At 36.9% G+C, this 24726-nt stretch overlaps 2 long non-coding RNA genes across 2 annotated transcripts in view; one reads left to right on the forward strand and one right to left on the reverse strand.

Moving 5' to 3' along the window:
* LOC109452865 (uncharacterized) overlaps positions 1 to 22613 on the forward strand; it is an 89376-nt gene extending 66763 nt beyond the window's left edge. The window contains exons 5-6 of the long non-coding RNA XR_012493893.1: positions 13314 to 13505; positions 20846 to 22613. This is a non-coding gene — a long non-coding RNA (uncharacterized LOC109452865). The remainder of the gene's footprint in view (positions 1 to 13313; positions 13506 to 20845) is intronic.
* On the reverse strand, positions 6324 to 13992 carry LOC141570069 (uncharacterized). Its single transcript, XR_012493894.1, has 3 exons — positions 13771 to 13992; positions 10645 to 10815; positions 6324 to 10294 (listed from the first exon to the last, which is right to left on the reverse strand). It is a non-coding gene; the product is annotated as an uncharacterized LOC141570069 (long non-coding RNA).
* Positions 22614 to 24726: the final 2113 nt, after the last annotated feature.

The following is a 24726-nucleotide window of genomic DNA, read 5'->3' on the forward strand; positions in this document are numbered from 1 at the left end:
CTGTTGTCTTAGTCTATGGGTTCTTGTTTGTCTCTTTGTTCATTTGTTGCTTTCAGTTTTATATCCCACATATGAGTGAAATCATATGTTTCTTGACTTTTTCCATTTGACTTATTTCACTTAGCTTGATAATCTCAAGATTCATCCCCATTGTCTCAAATGGCAGTATTTCATCTTTTCTTATGACTGTGTAGTATTCTACTGTATATATGCAACACATCTTCTTTATCCAATCATCTATCAAAGGACGCCCTGGTTGTTTCCATGTCTTGGCCACTGTGAATAATATTTCAATGAACATAGGGATACATATATCTTTATGGATAAATGTTTTCAGATTTTGGGGGGTAGATATCCAGAAGAGGGATTGCTGAGTCATATGGTAATTCTATTCTTAATATTTGGAGGAAGCTCCATTGTGTTTTCCATAGTGGATGTACAAGTTTATATTCTCCCCAACAGTGCATGAGGATTCCTTTTTTGTCCACAACCTTTCCAGCATGTGCCATTTCTTGTCTTATTGGTAATAGCCATTCTAACAGGTGTGAAGTTGTATCTCATTGTGGTTTTGATGTGCATTTACCTAATAGCTAGTGAAGTTGAGCATTTTTTCATATATCTGTTGGCCATTTGTATGTCTTCTTTGGAGAAGTGTCTGTTTAGGTCCTCTGCCCATTTACTAATTGGATTATTTTTTCTTGTTGAGTTGTATGAGTTCTTTACATATTTTGGATATTAACCCTTTATTGGAGGTGTTGTTTGCAAACATCTTTCCCATTCAGTTGGTTGCCTTTTTGTTTTGTCGATGATTTCTTTTGCTGTGCAGAAGCTTTTTAGTTTGATATTGCCCCATTCATTTATTTTTGCTTTTTCTTCCCTTGCCTTTGAGATCGAATTAATAAAATCCTCTCTAAGACCAAGGTCCATAAGTTTGGTACCTATGTTTTCTTCCATGTATTTTATTGTTTCAGGTCTTATATTTACATCTCTAATCCAATTTGAGTTATTTTGTGTATGGTGGAAAAAGGGTTGTCTAGTTTCATTCTTTTGCAAGTGGTTTTCCAATTTTCTCAGCACCATTTATTGAAGAGGCTTTCTTTTCTCCATTGTATGTTTTTGGCTCCTTTGTTGAAAATTATTTGCTATATATATATATGTGGATTTATTTCTGGGCCCTCACTCTGTTTTAATGGTCTGTGTATCTGTTTTTTTTTTTGCCAAAACCGTGATGTTTTGATTATTGTTACTCGGTAGTGTAATTTAAAGTCAGGGAATGTGATATCTCCGACCTTGTTCTTTTTTCTCAGGATTACTTTAGTTATTTGGGGTCTTTTATGGTTCCACACAAATCTGATTTTTTTTTTTTTTGCTCTATTTCTTTCAAAAATGCCGTTGGTATTTTAATGGAGATTGCATTAAATCTGTATATTGCTTTGGGTAATATGGCCATTTTAACTATGTCGATTTTTCCAATCCACGAACACAGAATCTCTTTCCATTTCTTTGTGTCTCCTTCAATTTCTTTTAATAATGTCTTGTAATTTTCATCATATAGGTCCTTCACATCCTTAAAGTTCATTCCTAGATATTTTATTCTTTTTGTTGGTATTGCAAAAGGAATTTTTTTTATTTATTTCTTTTTCTGAAATTTTATTTTTAGTATATAGGAATGCAATGGATTTTTTGCACATTGATTTTGTATCTTAGAACTTTACTATGCTTGGTTATTGTTCCTAATAGTTTTTTGGTGGAGTCTTTAGGGTTTTCTACATAAAGAATCGTGTCATCTGCAAAAAGTGACAATTTTACTTCTTCTTTATTTCCCAATTTGGAAACTTGACTTTGGGTGATGAACTCACAATGCAGTATACAGATGATACAGTATAAATTATACAGTTGAAACCTATGTAATTTCATTAACCAAGGTCACCCCAATAAATTCGATAAAATTTTAAGAATATAAAAAATAAATAAATAAATAAGAATACTGGACATATGCATCATCTAAACTTAAGCTCTTCAGTAATTCCCCATTCAACTTATTTTGTCTTTAGATAAAGGGTGAATTAGTGTTAAGCATTTTATTCAGTTGTTCAGAAAGACATCATATGTCTCCCCGTCTGAGTGACATGGAAAGTAAATATTTGGCACAATAATCCTGAAATATTCTTATTTAAAAGTTTTATACAGTTCATCCTTTGTGAGTTCAATAAATGCTTCCTTCCTGATTGACTTTGAGCAGTAGAAAGATTCTCTAACTAGTGGGAAACATAGAAGTTGGTTGTCACAGACACTGTGTTCTACTTTTATTCCCTTTTTTTTTTGTTTTTCTGAAAAACTACCTTTATTTGCTAGTATCAGCAATATAAGAAACAGAAGTTCGGGTTTGGAAAGATACAAGTCCTTAAGATACACATGAACAAAGTATTACCAAATTGCACGTAGTATGAGTCTATAATACTGAGTCAAAATTAATGTAACAGAACCGGCCAAACATTCTTTATACCCCCTTAACCTGGAGAATGTGGAGGATATCACTACTAATTAATAAAAGTATGCTTATAGCAACAATCATCTGAGTGATTTCACTAATGCTGAAACATATAGGTTATGGTGAAATGTCAGACAATGATAAGCACTTCGCTAGGCTCAATAATTTGTTTATGAAGCATCAGTAAGAACACAAGTCTTAGTCCAAAGTGGCAATTATCAATGGACTATCCTTGTTGGACCCTGGATAGTTGTAACATGTAACATCTCAGTGGGTGTTGCAGTAGATCTCTATTTCTAAGCAAGGCTTCAGAATTGTTTATCCTTGACTTTATCTCTTCTAATCCAAGAACTAATTTCCTTCCTTCCTTCCTTCCTTCCTTCCTTCCTTCCTTCCTTCCTTCCTTCCTTCCTTCCTCCCCTCCCTCCCTCCCTCTCTCCCTCCCTCCCTCCTTCCTTCCTTCCTTCCTTCCTTCCTTTCTTCCTTCTCTCTCTTTGTCTCTCCTTCCCGCCCCCCCTCCCTCTCTCTCTCTCCATCTCACCCTCCCTCCTTCCTTTCTTCCTCTCCCCTTTCCTCCCCCTTTCCCTCCTCCTCCATCCTCTGAGTCTTACTCTCTTCCTTCTTTCCACAACAATTTCTACAATAGGCCAGATCCCATACTAAACCCTAAAGATAAAATGATGAACACTGTAATGTCCCTGAATTTAAGATGTTTACAGAAAAATGAAGGTGACACACATAAAAAAAGATAGAATTCAGGCTACAAGTCACTGATAACCTAGGGAAATTAAAGGAGGTTATAAAATATTATCAGCGTAGAAAAAGTCAGCAAGTTTAATGGTAGCAAAGAGTAAAGAAATTTATTCTGAATTTGAGGTTATACATGTTCAAATAAATTGAAGGTGATGAAAACTTACTGAAATAGCTCAATTTTAAAGGCATGACTACTTTATAATGGAAGAAAATTATAAAGCAGGTTATTTATGATATCCAAATTTTTGATATACATTATATGTCATTATCAGAAATACTTTATTATTTATTTAGATTACAGCAAATAATTTCACTAATACTTTGAATATGAAACAATTTATGAGTAATATTCATGTTATTAAAAATCTTTTTCTTGATCCTAAAATGCACCCTAAATTTTCTCTGAATTCTTAACTATGTTTTTATCATATATACAAGACAAATTTTTCTAGTTAATTCCTTAACAAATACTTATTGAATACCTCTTATCTGCCAGGTACTATGTCTGCTATTAAAAATGAAAAACAGATATGGTCCCAGCCCTCATAAAACTTATGTACTGGTAAACAGCCTCAAATTGTGTAATAGAAATCACTGGCAAAGTAGAGTTTCCTTCAGAAAAATACACTTTATTACAAACTTGGCTAAAACACAAATATCTCAGTAAATAGGGCATGACTGCCTCTGCTGTTTTAGAACCATAGTTCTAAAACCACAAATCACTGGCTTAAAGTGAAATGGAACTCAGTTCAAATTCAGCTCTGCACCTTCTCAAATCTCTGACTCCATCTGTAGAATCAAATTAATAACCCCAACTTACAAGAATATTGTGAAAATGACATGATATATGTGCAGGGCGTAAACACCCAGAAAGTGGTAGCTCTTGATACTGCTACTACTTCTATTTATATATTATTTTGTAACTAAACCAGAAGATTGAATTGAAGACAAATAAAACCTCAATTCTACAAAATTATATGTCCTGGAATATTTGTGTATTTAAGATTGACTGAGGGATACCTGGAATATTTTATTTAAATACACTTGTTTGTAAAGTCTTTCTAAATTACAAGAACCACTATTCTTGCTTTAATAGATTTAGTATAGGATAAGAATAATTCAGTATTTTTCAGATGTAGAAATTCTAGATCCTAAATTCGGCTAAGATCATCCATACCCTCGTATTCCCAATTACTATGTATGGATGCAGAAGTTGGACAGTGAAGAAGATTAATAGAAAAAAAAAGTGATTCATTTGAGGTATGGTGCTGGAGGAGAGCTCTGCAGATACCCTGGGCCACCAGAAAGACAAACAAGTAGGTCCTAGAGCAAATTAAGCCTGAAACATCACTGGAGGCAAAAATGAGAAAACTGAAGCTGTCTTATTTCAGGCACATCATGAAAAGGCAGGGTTCTTCGGAAAAGACAATGCTGGAAAAAAAGTAGCAGGCAGCATGAAAAGAGGAAGACCAAATATGAGGTGGGTTGACTCCATAAAAGAAGCCACTGGCATGAGTCTACAGGAGCTGAGCAGGGCTCTGAGGACAGGACAGTGTGGATGTCACTCAGTCATAGGCTTGCTGGGATTTGGAGCCAACTCAAAGGCACATAAGTAATATTACTATGTGAACCTATGGTTTTTGATGTGTGTGCGTGTGTGTGTGTGTGTGTGTGTGTAAAGGTGTGAGTTTTGAGGACATTTAGATGCCTCTATGCCAGGCTCATTAACATGAACTAACTGATTAGTAACAAAGATGTTGATGTAGCAAGTGAGAGTCAACTTGAGAATGGATTGACTCCCAGGGACATATTCTGATATCAGTAATTGCTTTTAGAACATAGGATGTGTTCCAGATGTCTACTGATAATGGCAAAATCCCTAATTTGGCTTTTTCCCATTCATTGAAATAATAATAATCTATTAAAAATTATAGGTCCCTGTATTCCAATTGTGATTTTGTACCATTTTTAAATGACCCAGGTAACAATTTCTCCCTTTCCCAAATCATATTACTTACTTCACCAAATGCTTGAAGAGGACGTTTAGAAGATGTTTGTTACTTCTGATAGTGATAGAAGGATCACTTAAAATTAGAGTTGGAGAGTTTCTCATTTACTTGAGAAGGATTAAGGTTTAAAGCATTTGAAATGAAGATGGTTATTTGGTAATCATCTAGGAAAGACTAATATGTGGTAATATTTTTATTACTATTTGCAGTATAGAATTTACTGGTTTTTTGTGTGTATGTACTCACATGTTCTTTTTTTTATTCCAATAAGGTATTTGTGTTAAATATAATGAAATTTAACCAATTATAATATTGATCAAAATAAAATTTCTAAAATGAATCCTTACATTTTCTTCTTATAGGTAAGTACTTAGTAATAAATCTTTAAAATCACATAGAGGAACTTATTTTCAAACAACAGGATTTATTTTTCCATTACACATGATGATACTCCTAGCCAGAGCAGCCACATATGTCATTGTTAATTCGTTTATGCAAGATTCACATTTCATAGATTTCTATGGACATTTTTATCCTTAAATAAACAGTTTTATCAAAAGATATATTACTTATATAAATCTGTATTATAAAAGAAGAATTTTCCTTTTTTGACCTGGTCTCCTCCCACCCTCACTTCCTTCATAAAGAATTTTTTAAGGAGAAAGGGTCACAGGAAATACCTGAAAGTGAGGGATATGGGGAGAATTTAAAGAATAGAAAAGCTGTTCATGTGGCAGCTGGTGGTTGCTTGTTTGGCATATAAGTAACTATAGTCTGACAAGATGTTCTCCTCTCTTACCATTATCTCACATTTATAATAATTATAAGTAAGCACTTTATATGTAGAGGGTGTAATAGGAGCTCTCTTAGTGTTTGGCAGGGTCTTTATTTTTAAAATAAATAATTTTAAAAATATTTCTGCAAAGCACAAGTGATATACCTCTTTTCTTGAAGGCTGGGGGGAAAAGAACATGAGAAGACCATGTCAAAGAACATACTCACAGATTCAGCTCCAGAACTGGAATGCTGGGTGTGTGTGTGTGTGTGTGTGTGTGTGTGTGTGTGTCCTTTTCCATCTTTGCATCTCTCAGTTTTAGGATTTCACTGTTTCTGTGCGTCTCTAACTTGGTTTCCCACTTTCCATCACTTCACCAACCAATCCTTAGCAAAGCTAATTTTCTCTTCTCTCGCCCTGTATATCTCAATTGTTCTTTACCAGTTTATCTTATTTCATCGGTCTTACCCCTGGTTCTGAATCTAAAATATGGAAAATTTAGATTAATACATTTGGTCTGATGGTTCAAAATATCCCACCATGTGTGGTAGCTTGACGACAATTTCAGAGAGCATAGTCAGGGAGAGATAACTGATGAAGAAGAGAGAGGGGTTATAAATATGTGGTAGTGGTTTTTTATGGAGACTCTGATAAGACATGTCTAACTTCCACCATGACCAAGGCAAAGAGCAAAGAGATGGATAGTTCTGCTTCCTCAACTTCTACACAATCAACAGACCCTCACTGAGCACCCTTAAATCTCCAGATACTGTGCTGAATCACACAGGGAAGGCAAAAACAAATGAGGCCATAGTCTATCCTCTTTCTTGACTTTTGAAATGTTGTCCAACAGAAGAGATAGGTGTGCAGATGTGCCTAATTCTAAAGTGGAATGAGTTATAGTAAACTACAAGATTTGTTTTAAAAGCTATGGGAGTACAGAGAATAGAGTAATTCTATCCATTCATATATATGATTTGTGCCCCGTCCCCTTTAGGCTCTCTGAAGTTTTAGACTAATCTGATGTCATCTGTATAAAATTTAAGGCAATACAGAGCTGCAAGGAACATCATCAATATAATTTTCTCTGCATCATTCTTATAACCCTAGTACCGGCCTTCTCATTTGAAGAGCACCTTGCCTCATTGCCTGATGGCTATTTCCCAACGTGGAAACTCTTACTAGGACTTATGGGTAGGCTGGGCCAGCTAGCAGTGTCATAGGTACATCCTGCTCAACAGACAACAAGTTGAAGTTGTTTGGTTTTGTTTTGACTCTGAAGAACAGTGACTGAGATAAAGCACTAGCTCTGTGGGTCTGTGGGTTGGTAGTTTCCATTTGCAAGTAATCATTTAATTGAAAAGATATTTTTGATTTAATAGAGAGAAAAGTGACTGTCAACGTTTATTAGAACTATATTAGCATAAAACAGCAATTCTCAATTTGTAAGTGATAATGTGAAAAGTAGAAGATGATTAATTCCTGACTTGGTCAGTAACACTTGAGTAATCAAAAGTTGGGAGACATTCTGCATTCCCACTGATAGATATTAGGCAACTTAAACATCTCTCAATGTCTGTGATGTATTTTCACTCAGATTTGTGCATAGATCAAACTGGTTGGCAACATGCTAAAGTCAGAATGGATTTACAACAATAAAGTGCTGGGAACTGAGGTAGGGTTTCCTAGAGAGCAAAGACACCAATCCGGTATTGTACAACTAGTAAGAGATGAATTTCAGCCAAAGGAAAGAGAATTTTATCAGCTCATATAAATTGTGGTACCAAGGTTGATGCTGGATAACTTTGATTTTATTCCTTTGACAAAGAAGCTACTCTTTCAGGTGCAAACTTTTGGCAGAGTTTCTACTTCTGAATGTTCACAAAGGATTCAAAGATGTAAATTATCGACGGAAGGAACAAAAAAGACATTTTTTTTCTGGTAAACAGTTTAATAAGTGGTCAATTTGATACCATAAGATGCAATAAATTACCTTGGCCTTAAGAGTTTAAGCACTGAGTAGATTTCCCTCTAATCACTATAGAAGTTAATTATTATTCCATAAATCCCTCTTGAATTCCAACACTGATTATTATGGCAATAGTGAAAAGGCACTCCTTATGGACATTAAAATCATCCTAAAAACTACAATATCCTTACCCAATTCTACCCGTAGTTGAGAACTACATACTCACATGCAACATATCTGTCTCTTGTTTAGAGTCATTGGATCCAAATCAGTCGCAAGAAAAAAAATTCACAATATGAATAAAGCAAAATACACACACACACACACACACACACACACACACACACACACACTTGATTTGTTGAATTAAAATTGATCCTGACAAAAGAAATAATTTTCATACTTTTGAGTATCACTAAAAAACACCTTGAGCACTAATCAAACCCTTGCTGAAATTTATTGCTTTGTTATCAATGCATCTATGAAGGATTTATATATTCATTGATTTAGTTGTTTTTTTAAAAAACTGGTCTAATAACCAAAATCTCATACACCTTAATAGGAGATATATATACATAGGAATTGGCTCATGCAATTATGGAGGCTGAGAAGTCCCAGGACCTACCATCTATAAGCTGGAAAACCAGAAAATCTGGTGGTGTAATTTAGTTTAAGTCCAAAGGCCCGAGAACCAGGAGTGTTCATTTCTGAGGACAGAAGATGATGGATATCTCAGCTCAAGCAGAGTGCCAATTCTCCCTTCCTCTCACCGTTTTTATTTTATTCAGGCCTTCAACAGATTGCATGATGCCCGATCTAATGCTCATTGGTGTGGGTGAGCTGCCTTTACTCAGTCTACTGGTTCAAATGCTTCTCTCTTCTGGAAATGCCCTCACAGACACACCCAGTAATAATGTTTTACCAGCTATGTGGGCATCCCTTAGCCCAGTCAAGTGGACACACAAAATTACCCATCCCAGGTGGCCTTATCAGCTTCATTAACAACGTGACCTCTGACACTCACAGTCTTTTACATGCTGGGCACTATGCTAACCTTTTTATTAGGTTGGTGCAAAAGTAATTGCGGTTTAAGGTTAAAACTAATTGCAAAAACTGCAATTACTTTTGCACCAACCTAATATTTGCATGATCTCAGTTAGATCTCAATGTGTGTCACTCAGTTAGTGACACACATTGTGTAATAATTATCTCCGTTCTCCAGATTAGAAAATTGAGGCTTGGAGAAATTCAGTAACGTGCCCAAATCACAAGGTAAGAGTCAGAGCAGGCATTAAACACACAGGTCTGATACGAAAAGACCACACCTAAACTCCTAAGCCTCTAATTGCCCATTTCCAACTTGAAAACAGGTGCTTGGCTATTTTAAAGCATCCTGTACAAAACATGTGAAAGTCAAGTGGTATTAATGTTTTTGGTTAAGTAAGCAATGTGATTTGTAGGCTTTCTTGAATTGAGAATTTTCTTATTATTTATACCCTATTTTGTCTTAAAGATAAAACTGAGATTTTAAGATAAAACAATCTTCATAAAGAGCAATTGGTCAGAAAACAATCTCACAAACGCAGAAAATGTTTGAACTAGAGTTACGCTAGCTGCCATAAGCACATGTCACTTTACACCTTTCTTCCCAGGGCCTAAGAGGAAAGCATTAAGTTGACCTCCACTCCAAGTTTCCTGGGGTTTGGCAGGCCACCTCTCACTGAGGGTTGGTGTGACCACACAAGCAGTCCAAACAGCTGCTCAGAGACCAGGCTACTCAGGGTGTGGCCGTTGAGACTGGTGTGGGTGGTAGGAGTGAGCAGACCACAGGGCCGGGTTCCTGTAGCAGTCCTCCCAGAATCCTGGTGGTCAGAGGAGGTCTCGGTATTCCCTCCCACCCTTCTCACACACCCTACTTAATCCAAATTATTGGTTAGGCAGAGGGAGGCTTCCACTCCAACTAGAAGAACAAGTTGAGGAGGCAAAATTCCACCCCAGTGTGGGGGAGTTCCCGGCTTCCAAGCAGCCATGTGCCAATTCGCAGGAGCGCTTGGGTATGAAACAGGCCTGTCAATATACGTCAGTGTTCATCCCACTGATGTGACTCATTCTGCTGTGGGAGTGAGCCTGTCCTTTTCATTCCTCTGAGATTTCCTGCAAGTTGCAGAATCACGAGTCGCTGCCAGAATGAGCATGTGCAGATGGCAGGTAAGTTTTCACATCAGCAAAGAACGAGCCCTTTTATTTTTGTTTCTGGAGAGGCAAGTCAAAATCCAGCTATTAATGCAGGAGACTCACTGGGGACATCAAAAAGAAAAGCACATTGATACTCACATTAGGCAGAAAGGGAGCCACAGAGCTGTTAGAAAACCTGGAAGGAGATAGAAGCTAAAGAAACTACTAACACACTAATGATGTTTATCCTCGCAGGGACCTCGCAGGGCCTCAGTGGTAGTACGTTATCTACATTTTAGCGGCCGTTAAAATTTAACTTAAGAAAATTCATTATAAATTTATTTTACATTGGCAATTTCAGAATAGTAACTCAAACATTTCAGAAGTCTCTGTTTTTACTTAACACTGTTTGCCTCCACCACCAAGTGAACAGCTCAGATACAGTAACCTGCCCCAAATAATTGACTCCTACCTCCAACCTTGCTTCTGAATATTCAATCACGCAACTGTGGGAGTGAAGTGAAAGGCAGGAAACCTGACAGCGCAGAAAATCTCTCTCAGGACTTCGGGGGTTGGGAGATGTGTTTCCCAGAGTGTTAGACACAGTTCTTCAGTCCTAATTGAGAGCGGTGTCATCAGCATCCTGTAATTGCAAATGCTAAATTTAAATATCAATTTAAATTAAACAGGAATGAACAAAGAAAAATTCAGAAACACTCCAAATCGAAAAAACTTCAATTTCCTATATTATCGACTTTGATTTATAGGTATAGCTATATGTATATATTATATGTATGTATTATATGTATAGGTCCATACCTGGATATTGCATTTTAACATGAACTGATGGAATAAATATGAACATTAGAATCAGAAAAATCAGTCTAATCTTGATCCTATCCCTTCTGATGATGTTGGACGAATCATTTACACACTCAAAGCCTTGGCTCCTTATCTGAAAAATGAGGAAAAATAATACTAGACAATAGAGAATGTAAGTCCCCAGCAGTCTGTATACTTTATCAGAGTAGAGAATCTGAGGTTTTTGTGCTTGTCTCCCCAGTTGCTGTGTCTTTAGTACCTAACACATTGCCTGATACTCAAATACTTGTTGAATGAATGAATGAATACCGCGTTTCCCCGAAAATAAGACCTACCCTGACAATCAGCTCTAATGCATCTTTTGGAGCAAAAATTAATATAAGACCCGGTCTTATTTTACTATAAGACCTGGTCTGTTATAATATAATATAACGTAAGACCGGGTCTTATATTAATTTTCGTTCCAAAAGACGCCTTAGAACTGATTGTCTGGCTAGGTCTTATTTTCGGGGAAACACAGTAAAAGGAGATGTGTGAAATGTCTATCCCCTAGTTAATTAATCAATGTTTGTTCCTTCATTAACCTCCAACTGACTCCATCTTCATTCTCACCATATTAATTCACCTATTTAAAGCCAAATTATTTTGACTCAATCCATGTAATAAGTTCATGTTCAGATATTCATTCACATTTATGCTAAGAATTGTCTTTGAATCCTTCCTTTCTCTTAGTGCCCTTATCAAATTCATTAGCAAGTACTGTTAATTCAACCTCCAGAATACATCACAGTCCATCGCTTCTGTCCACCTTCTCCACTATTACTGAGTCTAAGCCATAATCCCCTAAATGGACTCTTGCAACAACCCCCTAATTGGTCTCTCGATTCCACTGGGCCCTTATAATCCATAACTGGATCTCCAATCTCATCTCGTATGAATTTCTTCTTTCTTGCTTATGCTCCCACCATCCAGTCTTCCTTTCTGTTCCTCACAGATCAAGTTCTTTCTTTCTGTTCTCATACCTTCATACTTGTTATTCACTCTGCCTAGGAATGCTTTTACCCTGGCTCTTGTGTGGATGGTTAGCGCACATGCACCAGGCCTCTACTCAAATACACCTCTTTGGAGAGCCTTTCCCTGTTTACCAGATTCTCTCCACCATGTTTCTTCATATTTCTTAACTCTTTGCTCACTTATTTAACCTAAACTAAAATCTGGCTCTACCATTCACTGGCTATGAAAACTCAGGCAAGGTACTTAGCTACTCTTACCCTCGGTATCTTCACCTATAAGATAAGGATAATAATACCAACCTCACAGAGTTGTGAAGCATAAGTGAGATACTATGTGGAAAAAATCTCTATCACCTAAAACATGTGCTTGCTCACTTAATTAGTTATTTTTTATTATTACATTCACCTCAAAAATACAGATTACTTGAGGACAGGAGCTGTATCCATTTTTTTCATCGTAGCGTTGCTAGTTCCTAAAACTTTTCTAGCACTAAGTAAGTCATCAATAGATGTTTGCTAAACAAATGCTACCTAAACAGGCCACATGCATTTAGGCTGAAAAGATACTTGTAAATACAGATGCATGTTTAAATATGCATAGGTTAACTTGCTTGCAGTAACACTACATGAGGTAAGGAAAAAAGGGAAGTTGCTTTCTAATCACTTCTCACCACCTCTGCCACCACTACTCTGACACGTCACTGGGATGACTCTCATGGGTCTCCTTTCTTCTATGCTCACCTCCCTACAACCTAGTGTCTACAAAGATGTCAGAGTTGACAACATTTTGTTCATGTCACAATTTGTTATCAAGCGAAAACTGGTTTGTGTTTTTTTGCCATTTTTCTTAATTTCATGCATTATTTAATGTATTTAATGAAATTTTAAAGGCATTAGTTGAGTCCTCATCTCACTTTACACTATTTCCTTTTTAATAAAAGTTTAGCATTTCCATAATCCTCAATATTTCCAGCAGAAAAGTACATAGAAGAACCAGACCATGGAACTGATGACTTTTCAACTGCAAATGGTTTCACACCAAATAGTTTGCCAAAAGTGTATAATTTCTGGGTCACTCTTTCTGATTCGCAGAATTGTTATGATCAAAGAATTTTGAATAATAAATAAAAGTGCACTTAGAACAAATCCACTTACACTAAACTTCAAAGGCAGTGAAATCCATAGTTGTGCAGAGATTCCCGTGTCAGGACATGCTACCTAAGTTTTAGCTGATCAGTGTATATATATCCAGTCTATTAAATGTAAGGAATGATATTTATTAGTCCCTCACCCCAAATTCTTTCAGAGAATTTCATTGAAAATAGTAAGAGGTGGTCAATCGTTACCGCCCCATCCGATCATGTGCAGCAGCCCTGACTCCTGACAAGCCACGACTGCCACCTTCTTCTCTCGTGAAGTGTGCGAGGCAGACAGAGGCACTTCAATTCCCATGTCATATGGCTCAAGCAGACATCAGAGGCAGCCCTATCCCTTTCTGGTAAGAATAAGAAAATAGCCCAAAGAAGACTCCTTATATTTTCATCATTATTATATCTGTGCTTTGAATTAACTTCAGAATTAATGTTCAAATAGGTAAAGTCATCATCATCATCATCATCATCATCATCATCCCATAGCAAAAATGAGGAGGGATGTGTAGATTTAGCCATCAGCATTCAAATCTTTATAACAATTGCAATATAAATATTTTGTTTAGCAAAATAATGCCTCTCAGTGTTTCAAAAACCACCTGCAAAACCTACCCTTGGGAATAGTATCCAGGGATAAGGAATCCATGGCCACGGTGAACATCATTTGCAGAGGGAGGAGTAACAGTTACAGTCACTTTCGCTTCAGCTTGAATTTCAGTCTGAACTTGGGCAGCATCACGCTGACACAACACATTCATAACAAGAAGGGAGTTTCCTGTTCTTCTTTTTATGAAGCTTTGTAACCTTGGTTTCTGGGACTCCTTGTTTTGGAGAAAAAAAATCACTTCCTGATGATTTCTATGCTAAAGAAAAATCGGATTAAAAAAATGATTAGGAAATACTCATGCTTTATATAAAGATATCTTTATGTAATCTTTTTGTTTTGTTTTTCAATTGAACTTAAAATCTGACCACACATTATTATTTTTCTCTATAAGTATGTACAGGAAAAAAAATAAAACTATTGCTTGCTGGGTGCTTCTAATAGGTGTTCAGCATCATAAAAACCACACAAACCACATGATTGTAACAATTACTATGACAACTAACAAAATTGTCAAATTGAAATACCCACTATCAAGGCTGCCCACACAGAGCTCTTAGATCTGGCATCCGCTTCCACTCCAATGTACATTGTGCAAATTTAGAAGCCCCGGCCATTTTGTAACCAAAGTGAAGAAAACTATCTACGTCAATCATGCTACTTTATTTTCAGTTGACTGTTCTATACGTCAGACAGCATCTCTTGCAGCACTCCATTCAAAAATGAAAGCCAAAAAGTCTAGAAAATGGCATATACAGCCTGAAGCAAATGTGGTACGGAATTAGCAATCTCATCCATATGTTTTCTCCTCTGTGTATTCAGAGCCATGAAAATAAATTCATTAAAAATAACTCTTCTATCACATACTGTATCTTTTTCTTCTCCTAAATCAGATCATTTTAATCTGTCTGATTTAATTTTCTAAAACCAAGTCCCCAGTCTGCAAGAGGGCCTTTCCTCAAACAAATGCCACGTGGGAAAGCTGATCTGTAATAAAACTGTAAATGGTTTGGTCGGAATGTCCTGTTTTATTTTCAGAGACAACAGAACTTTAGGAATCTTGCGGCTCATCGTCAAACGATGAGGAACGACTCAGTGTGGAAATCAAGGCCATTTGGAAAAAGCTGGAGAGATGGGAAAAGTGAAAAGAATAACCCCTGTCCTGCCAACACATCCTTCCAATTGGGGAAAAAGAAGTCACTGGACAGAATTCTGCTGTGTTCAGCGAATGTCCCTATGAGATTTTCTCTTCCTGCTTCTGCCTCATAAAAAATAGGAACTTTTAGGGCAAGAAAGCCAGAAGAAATGTTCTGCATCTTCTTAACAGTACAGGCACACAAGCAAGGCAAACTGAGGTCTCTTCTGCTAGGACATACATATTAATAGTTACGACATAAGAATCCATTAGTGAGGCGGAAATTTTCCTATCTGGTAGCAAAGACATCTTCATAATGATAAAAGTTAACAACCCAACACTCACTGAGTGCTTATATGCACCAGGCATTGCTAAACGTGTTTTACATGGAGAGCCTCATTTAATCATTACTTTCAGTGTATCACTATTGTCCCTATTTGACAAACGAGAAAACTAAGGCACAGAAGGCTAAGCAACTTATAAGAGAGTGGAGACAATATTTAAACCCAGGCAGTCTGTTTTCAGGTTTCAAAAACTGAAGAGATAATAGGTATCTGGAAAAGTGTACAGTATTTTCCCTTAGACGATGTTGGCTTTCAAAGTCTACACACACACAAAACATAAACAAACAAAAATCCCAAAATCATAATTTACAATAGTGATGCTTGATGGAACCAATGTTTAACTAGGGGATATTTCTGTAATTGGTGGAAAATGTCACTTATGTATGGTTCAGATTGGGGAGAGCTAGGCTCCCACAACCAGCCAATGGAAGCATACTTGAGTGTCCAGAGCAGCATTTTAAAAGTTGACTAAGCCTAAAATTAGTAAAATTGAAGCAAGCATTAAAGGGAGGCAAAATCCAATCAGCTCTTGATTATTTGTGATTTATGGCTGGGAAACAGGTCATTCAAATAGCTACTTTAGCCCATAAGTTCAACTTTCTGCCCATGAAAACATTGTGTATTCATTTTATATTACTGCTGTACCAAAGTACCACAGATTCAGTGGCATAAAACAACACAAACTAAGTTTAATAGGTCAACAGTCAAGCATGTGTCTCATCAGACTAAAATTAAGATGTCTGCAGGCGGCACTTCTGTCTGGGGATATTAAGGGAGAATTATTTTCCTGCTCATTTATTTAGTCTGTGATGGTCCTTGTCTTCTTGCTTCCTATAAACTGAGGTCTATTCCCAGCTTCTAGAGGACACCACATTCCTTGTCCCATGGCCCCAATTCCTCTATCTTCAAAGTCGGCAATGGCAGGTTGAGTCTTGCAAATCTCTGCTCTTTCTTCTTCTGTTCATCTCTCTGACTCAACCGGGAAAGTTTCTTCCCTTTTAAGACTTGTGTGATTAGATTGGGCCCATGCAATTAATGCAAGATAATCTCCTGATCTTAAGGTCCATACCTTTGGTGACACCTGCAAAGTTGCTTTGCCATGTAAAGTACCTTAGCCAAGGTAAAATAGTCACAGTTCTACCCAGTTCCACATACTCACATCTGCAGGTTGGGAGATAAAGACATGAACGTCTTCGGGGGGACGTTATTCTGCTACCACAATGACTAGGAAGCACAACTGGAAGGCTTTATTTGTTTCCCTTTTTCTCTTTAGCAACTTTATTGATGTATATTAAACTGCACATCTCTAAAATGTATAATTTTATGAGTTTTGACATATATATGTTATATACTGTACACACATAAATCCATCACCGCAATCAAGATAATGACTATATCTATTGTCCCAGTTTCCTCATGCCCCTTTGGAATTCATCCTTCCTTCTTTCGTGTCATCCCCAATCACTGATCTGCTTTCTGTCATTATAGATGAGTGTACATTTTCTAGGATTTTATATAAATGGGATACATAGTATGTACTTTTTTTTTTAGCCTGGCTTCTTTCACTCAGAATAATTATTTTAAGATCCATCCATATTGTGGCATGAATCAGTAATACTCTATGACCTACCCATTCCACTCCTAGATACTAATTTTATTGTTTCTGCCTGGGACAGTGTGTTAGGAAGAGAAAATAGACTACGAGCAACCAAAGCTTTTCTGACCTTTAATCCAGCTCAGAGACAAGTACAAACCCTAGGATAATTTAGATACTTAAAATGTTTGACACTCAAACAATAATTTACTCTATCAGTTTTTGCTGTATGAGAAACCGCTCCCAAAACTGAATGGCTTAAAACGATAGTTGCTTTTCAGTGGATCGGTGACTTAGACTGGTCTTTGCTGGGGAGTTTTGCTAGGATTGACTAGGCTCACTCTTCAGCTAAAGTCAATGGGCAGATTGGCTAAGAGCTGAATCAGTGTCTTGCTCAATGTCTCTGGTGGCTGGTTCTTGCTGTTAGTTGATGCTGGCTGCCAGTGGAATGACAAACATGGTTGGCCATAGGTCTCCAGCAAATTAGGCCAGTTTTATATTTACCTGGTGGCAATCACAAGGTTCCCAACAGCAGAAAAAGAGGTGACCCCAATGCACAAGGGCTTTTCAAGCTTCTGTTTCCATCACATTTACTCATGTCTCATTGGTCATAGCAAGTCACATGACCAAGCCCAGATTAAAGGGTGAAGACATAGACTCCACCTCTTGATGGGAGAAACACTACAAAGGGGCATGCATACAGACAGAAAAAGTTTTTGCAACTATTTCTGCAGTCTATCTCTCTTTGTCCTTCATTACCTTCACTTTCTCACTACTGATTCATGCCTGAAGCCATGTCTCAAGTTCATTTTCCTTACCCATCACTCAGTAGAATCTATTCTCTCCTAAGTTACCAATGACCTTGTTGTCTTTCGGTAAATCCAGGGAACCCATTTCACTCATTATCTCATTTGACATCTTGGCATCGTTTGATACAATGTTCTCCCTCATCTTCTATGACACTACTGTTTTCCTTTTATTCTTCTAAGCTATTTCTTCACAGCCTCTTTTATGGAAAAGGTGTGTAACATGGTCCTGGCATACAATATGCATTTAAAATTGGTTTGTTGAATTAATGATTGATGCATAAATGTACAAATAAATAAGATACCATTTCATTGCCCTACCCACCAATTGATTGTTGGAGTTGACAAGCTTCAGTTACCACCTATATGCTGATGACTTCCAATTTTATGTCTTGAGCCCAAATCTTTTTCCCATACTACAGGCATTTATATGTAACCTCTGACTAGACTTTTCTCCCACTGTTACTCCAAGCTCAACCTTTCCTAATCTGAACTCTCTAACCTTACTGCCAGACCTATTTTTCTTCCAAATTCTTCCACAATCTTCCCAATCACCCAAGACAAAAACTTGTCATCCTTGGCTCCATCCTGTTGGTCACCAAATCCTATTGCTTCTTCCTTTTGAAATCTGCCCCCTGATCTCCAACCACATTGTTTCTACTACTTTTGTTTGGGTCCTCATTAGTCCTCACCTCGACGCAAAATCTCTTGGAAGACAGGAATCTTCTAAAGATAGGAAGCGTATGTTTTTATTCTTGTTAAAAACGTAGATTACTGGACCTTCCCCAAAGCTTCTCAGTCAGAATCTCCTAGGAAAGGAACTAGGAACCTGTAGGTTTAAAAGGCACTCAGGTGATTCTTATTATCAGGGAATTTGGGAAAATACTGTCCTCATTTATTTCCTTGACTCCAGAGTTGCCTCCTACCCTGCAATCTACTCACCACAGCATTTCCAGAGTAACCTGTTTAAAATATGAATCTAATCTTATCAATAGTTTGCTTAAAATATTTCCATGATTCTTCATGGTCTTTCAATGATATCCACATTGCCTGACCACTGAAGTGTACACCTGGATCTGAAGCTAAATAATAAGGAATATCAACTATAATTATATATATATATATATATATATATATATATATATATATATATATATATATATATATATATATATATATATATATATATATATGTATGTATATGGTCACAGGATGTGGAGTACAGCACAGGGAATAGAGTCAGTGGAATTGTAGCTATATACGATATCACAGGGGCAGTAAATTAGGGGAGGGGGATTATCACTTTGTGAGGGGTATAAACATCCAAATATTACATTGTTTTCTACACCTGAAACTAATAAAACAAATAATGTCCACATTCTTTAACAGAGCCTTCATATCTTTCAGCCTTATTTTTGGGCCCTCAGTTATGAGCCCTACACTCTATCCTACTACCTCTTTCCTAAATGCAGAATTCATGCCCTCTCAAGCCACTGCAATAGCTCTACCTGTTGCCTAGGATACTCGCCTCCCGATCCCTTTATTTTTTTCATCACACGCTTACATAACACTTAAATGAGATGGGCACTGTTCTAAGTACGTTGGAAATATTAACTCACATATTCATCCTTACAACCCTGAGATGGGTAAATGGTAGGTACTAAGTTTTTTCCCCACTCATGTAGTAAAGTGAGGGACATTTGGCTGGAGTCATGCCTAGTTTCTGGCAAAACCCAGACTTGACCCCAGTCAGCCCGGATGTAGAATCTATGCATTTAACAACCATGCTCTAGTTCTTCTCCTTCATCTGGTTAAGCCCATGCTTATTCAAAACTCAGCTCATGCATTAATATGTCCTGAAAGCCTTTCTTAGATCCCCCAGTATGAATTAGCCTTCTGGGCTTATTTTTGTCACAGCACTTACAGCCCTGTGCAGTTAGTCTCTTTTCTTGTCTCACACACCAGACTGTAAGTTCCTTAACACATTTTTGTATCCCCCCCAAATATAGCACAATGCCCAGCATGAAGTAGTTGAATAAAAAGGAAAAAAAGAATAAATGAATGAGTGAATAAATGCATGCATTAACTTATAAGAAAACAGCAGGGACCATCACCAAAAGACAATCGGCACATTCTACCCTTCAATCATCAAGTCATCTGTATGGGATTTCATTGGCCTTTTCCATTTGGGGCATATGAGATGGCCTACCTTGTATCAAAAATAAACTTTGGAGTCTCCTTACAAATTCTACACATTTTCATGGGAATTCAAATTAAATGCATGAATGGACATTTATTTGTTTAATCCACTCAGTAGATTTCTTTTATTTCTTTCTGTCAAGCATGAAAGTTAAAACTATTTCTAGACTTTTCACCTCAGCTCAGCTTTCCCCTTAATTTCTTCACTCCAAAATGTTAAACAAAACAGGTCCCTTTTTGTGGTTGGAAAGTTTGGCTTTACATAGACCTTTCAACACACAACTGTCAGCACCTGATTATGGGTCATTTTTCAGCCTCTGACTTTCACTTCCTTCCTTAAATAGGCCTTTCAGATGAATCATCTTCAGCCACTCTGTGATTACACAGGGAACAGTAAGGCAGCATACACGTAGGTGACCGGGATGCACTTCCTACCTGCTATCTTTCTGTGCTCTGATTTGGGAGGGATGGGGTCATTTTTCTTTCTATAAAAATTGAGTGACTACTGTGCGCTGGATTTTGTGTGAGCTGTCAGTTCATTAGCACTTCCAACATGAGGGAGAGGAAGCAAAGACCTGTGAAAAGCTCTCATTCCCTAATTTTCAGCCTTTTAGCATTTCTGGTCTGGAGAGGAATTTAGTGGAAAAGGACCTGGATGAGACTTTCTATAATAGTTGTGCAATTCTTTTTTTTATACCCCAGGTCATTATTAAAACTATTATGTGTGTGTATATTATTTATATTACATACATATGGAACCAATTAACCAACACAGTAGCAGAGCCCCCATGCTACCAAAAACTTCATCTCTCAGCCCGTAACCCATGAATACTTTATCCCATTCATTCCTATAATATACATGCTGATAGTCATAGCTATTTACTTATCGGATCAATTTTGGAAAATAATATATTTTGGTAAGTAATCTCTTTAATGATAGCTTACTGAGTGTGTCACATGTAAACATGTCCATGAATATGAAAGAATCCACTTTTTTTTCCATAGGCGACCAGAAAAAATCAAAGTACCAAGACCTACAATACTGGAAAATACTAGAAGGGACTAAGGAAAGCAAACGTTCACAATAGGAATTCTTGTCTTTTATCTTCCGTATGAATGACATCATGAATATGTTTGATCTTGGCCTACATTTCTGCAGTGAAGGCTGTTAACCCGAGTGAATCACAGTTGCAATGAAAGGTGCAACAATAGACGTACAAAACGTATTGGCACCAGCACTCTGCCTGAAGAGTTCAATAGACAGATTACAGGAACAATGTGCAGGGCCTCAGATTTGGTAGGTTTTAAGAAATATTTTATACCTCTGTAAGGGTACAAAAATACTCATTTAGGGATCTTTGCAGCCTGCTAAAGAAGATTCCAGCTTTGTACAGCTTCTTCTGCTCCTCTATCGTCTGAGAAGAAAACAGAAGAAATGTCAAAATAACAATGCTTTTGGCATTAGTAATGGAGAATCATCGGGGAACCCAAGAGAGAGCAATGCTTGAGAGGTGGTAGGAAGAGGGGAAGGACTTCACAGTCAGTTATGATAAAGAGCAGGAGAGGTGAGCAGAGGAAAATGGAGACAACCCCAACTGGGGTCAGAGGACAAGGCTCAGAGAACACGTTAGAGTGAGAATAGCTGTGGGCTGTGAACGCCCCTTGTGAGAAAGACAAAAGGGGAATTCTGAGGAAATTTTCTGAGAGTTGTTTGTATCCTTCATGGTATTTGAGAGACAGATACAGGTATTTGAGATATTCTGAAATTACTGTTGGTAACTGAATTCCTTTGCACACAATACTGCCCTGGAACAGGACTACATGGCTCATGGCTTTATAAACATTACACATTCTAAAGTGAAATGTTATGAGATCCCCCGTCACCATCAACTGGCCAGCAGGATTTGCTGCCTCTGGATGACCTGATAGGACTCGTTGGAGACTCAGTCTATACTCAGAGCATATTATTTCTTCTCCTTTCCCCATTTTTATTTACTGTTATTTGTGTCCTTTTTGGTATACAAATAGTGTACTAGACTTTAGCATCGTTCACTCTAGGAACTGTCTTTTTTGTCTTTTTATGTAGTGTTATATCTCGCTGAACACTGGAGACATGATTAGATATTCAGTTAATTAATTAGTCAATCAATTAATTCTAGGATACACATACACTTTTGCTAAATAAAATGAGTAAAAATGCCTAAAGAGAAAGTCTAGCAGCCTTGGTTTTGTTGAGGGTGTTCCGATTATTAGGATTTTCTTATGGATTTTATCAAATATTCTGAGTCAACCGTGTATTTGGACTCTAAGAATGGTCATGTACACTGTTTCTGGTGATTTAAGTCCTAGAGCTTTGCTTATTGATCTTACTAGTATCCTCATTTCAGCAATATATTTGTAATCTAATGATTATTACTGCACTTTAACACCTCAGAAAATATCACTAACTTAAGAGACTTTCTGCTAAAAAGTAGTTATATAAAGAGCACAAAACACAGGCATTTTCCACCATTCTTGTACAAAAATTAACTACAAAATAGGCCACCTTATTTCTCTCAATTTTTCACATGAGAATATAGCTATAGCCCCCACACTAATTGTTATGATTGTCTACAAATCTTTGTTGTCTCATTAGCAAATATCCATCTACATAAAATCCTAACAAAGTGAAATGTACCAAGACATCTCTGGATCCAAAATAGTAGTGTGCCATGAGTAGTATTATAATACCAAGATTTAATAGCTAGGTAGGAGCACCTACCGTGTTTCCCTGAAAATAAGACCTAGCTGGACCATCAGCTCTAATGCATCTTTTGGAGCAAAAATTAATGTAAGACCCGGTCTTATTTTAATAAAATTAAATTATATTAATATAAGATATATTAATATAATAATGTTATTATATTAACGTTATATTAAAATAAGACTGGGTCTTTAAAATATAATATACTATATAATGCAATGTAATGTAATGTAATGTAATATAATATAATATAATACTGGGTATAATATAATATAATACCGGATCTTATATTAATTTTTGCTCCAAAAGACACATTAGAGCTGATGGTCTGGCTAGGTCTTATTTTCGGGGAAACACAGTATTGAGAATCTGGATTGAAAGCACTGTGTACTGGTAACAGTAGAGAATTAAAAAGGAACAAAAACATTTGTTCTCTGACAACACCGACCTTACAACACACAAAATAAGTTGCTCTGATCTGAAGTGACAAACATGAAAAAAGGTATATACCAATACATTTCTGTCATGCATTCCCAAACTTCCATCTTAAATTGTGTGGTTGCTCTCTCTAAGGATACATGCCTCACCAGATAGGTTTATTGATGACCAAGTAAAGTAGAAGAGTCAAGTCAAAAAGAGGCAGCACTTACTAGCTGCGTGACCTATGCAATTCCTATGGCCTCAGTGAGCTTCTTCATCTGTGAAAAGGAGTAAATGTCTGTCTCTTAAGCAGGTTGGGAAGAGTAATCAGGGTAATATGGAAATGCCTGACACAGAGCATTCCATAACCACTCATTGTCTTCCCATATTGCATTTTACTTTGATCTCTGACTACTGGCTCTCAGTAAAGCCCACACTTTCTTGGCAGTTCCTGCTTTTTTAGACACTATAATTAAGAAGCCAACCAAACAAACAAAAAACAAAAGCATTTTTCCGATTACTATCTACCTAGCAGCTGTATATATTGTTTACTGCAAACACATGAAATCATACTCACAAGTAACAAGGAAGTAGCATTAAATATATTGCTAATGAGAGCTGTTCAGATGTACATATAAATACTTAGCTATTTAAAAGATACAAAGGGCAGTGAATATATAGGAGAGGAGGTTTCTGGGGAAATGGTTGATCTAGAAGATGTAACTTGAAAAGGTATTATAAGTGAGATCTGACTAAACAAAAAAGATTATGATATAATACACATTTAAACTTGTAAAGCATAGATATACAAAGAGAAAACTACATAAAACTGACCATAAGCTCATACCAGGTATGAACTCTAACATTTTGTGTTTTCTTTCCAGTGTTTTTCTTCGTATACCTTAGCTATATTTTCACCTATTTTGAATTATACTGTCTGGCTTTGCATCTAGCTCTTTTCTCTTAGGTTGTATAGTAAGCATTTTCCATGCTATTAAACATTTTCTGAAATCATGGTTTTTTAATGGCTGCCTGTTTTCCATATGATACATGCACTATAACTCTGAATTTCACCACTTACCTATATTAGTCCTTTATATTAATCTCAATTTTTCACTTTTCGCAGAATTTTAGATCATGCGAATGATGTCTTTTAGTTAAAAATAACATGTTAACCAACATGACACAAACCTAAGAGTGGACAATAAGGGGGAAAAGATGAGGGGGAACAAACAGCTCGGAAGAGAAAGCCAAGATAGCATTATGTTATCTTTAATATGCTGTCAGATAATATAACAATGCAATTGTACTTCTAAGGAACTCAAAAACATCTTAAGGAAGTCAGAGAGCATTTACTGACCCCAAGGAATAGGTAGTAATTAAACAGTGAAAAAGGCTATGTTCCTTCCAAAACACTGATAAATGTGAGACTTGAGCTGGCTTTTGCTGTCGCACTTGGTCTCTGGAAAGTGTCATCCATAATAACAAGATGCCATACTTAATAAACATCAAATGGCACAATGACATCTGGGTAATAAAACAGATAAGGAGCCCATCTCATGCATGGGTTGCACTCAAGTGAACTCTGGTTAACCAGCTAAGAGTGCAAGGAAGGTGGGCAGAGGGGCGATACAAAAAGGAAGATTCCTTCCATTCAAAACTATGCAATTCCATCTAAACAAGTTATTTCCTGGTGGTCTCCTCCAGGGCCCCACCTCATCGC

Source organism: Rhinolophus sinicus, linkage group LG02 (assembly GCF_036562045.2).
Source record: "Rhinolophus sinicus isolate RSC01 linkage group LG02, ASM3656204v1, whole genome shotgun sequence".
Lineage (NCBI taxonomy): Eukaryota > Metazoa > Chordata > Mammalia > Chiroptera > Rhinolophidae > Rhinolophus > Rhinolophus sinicus.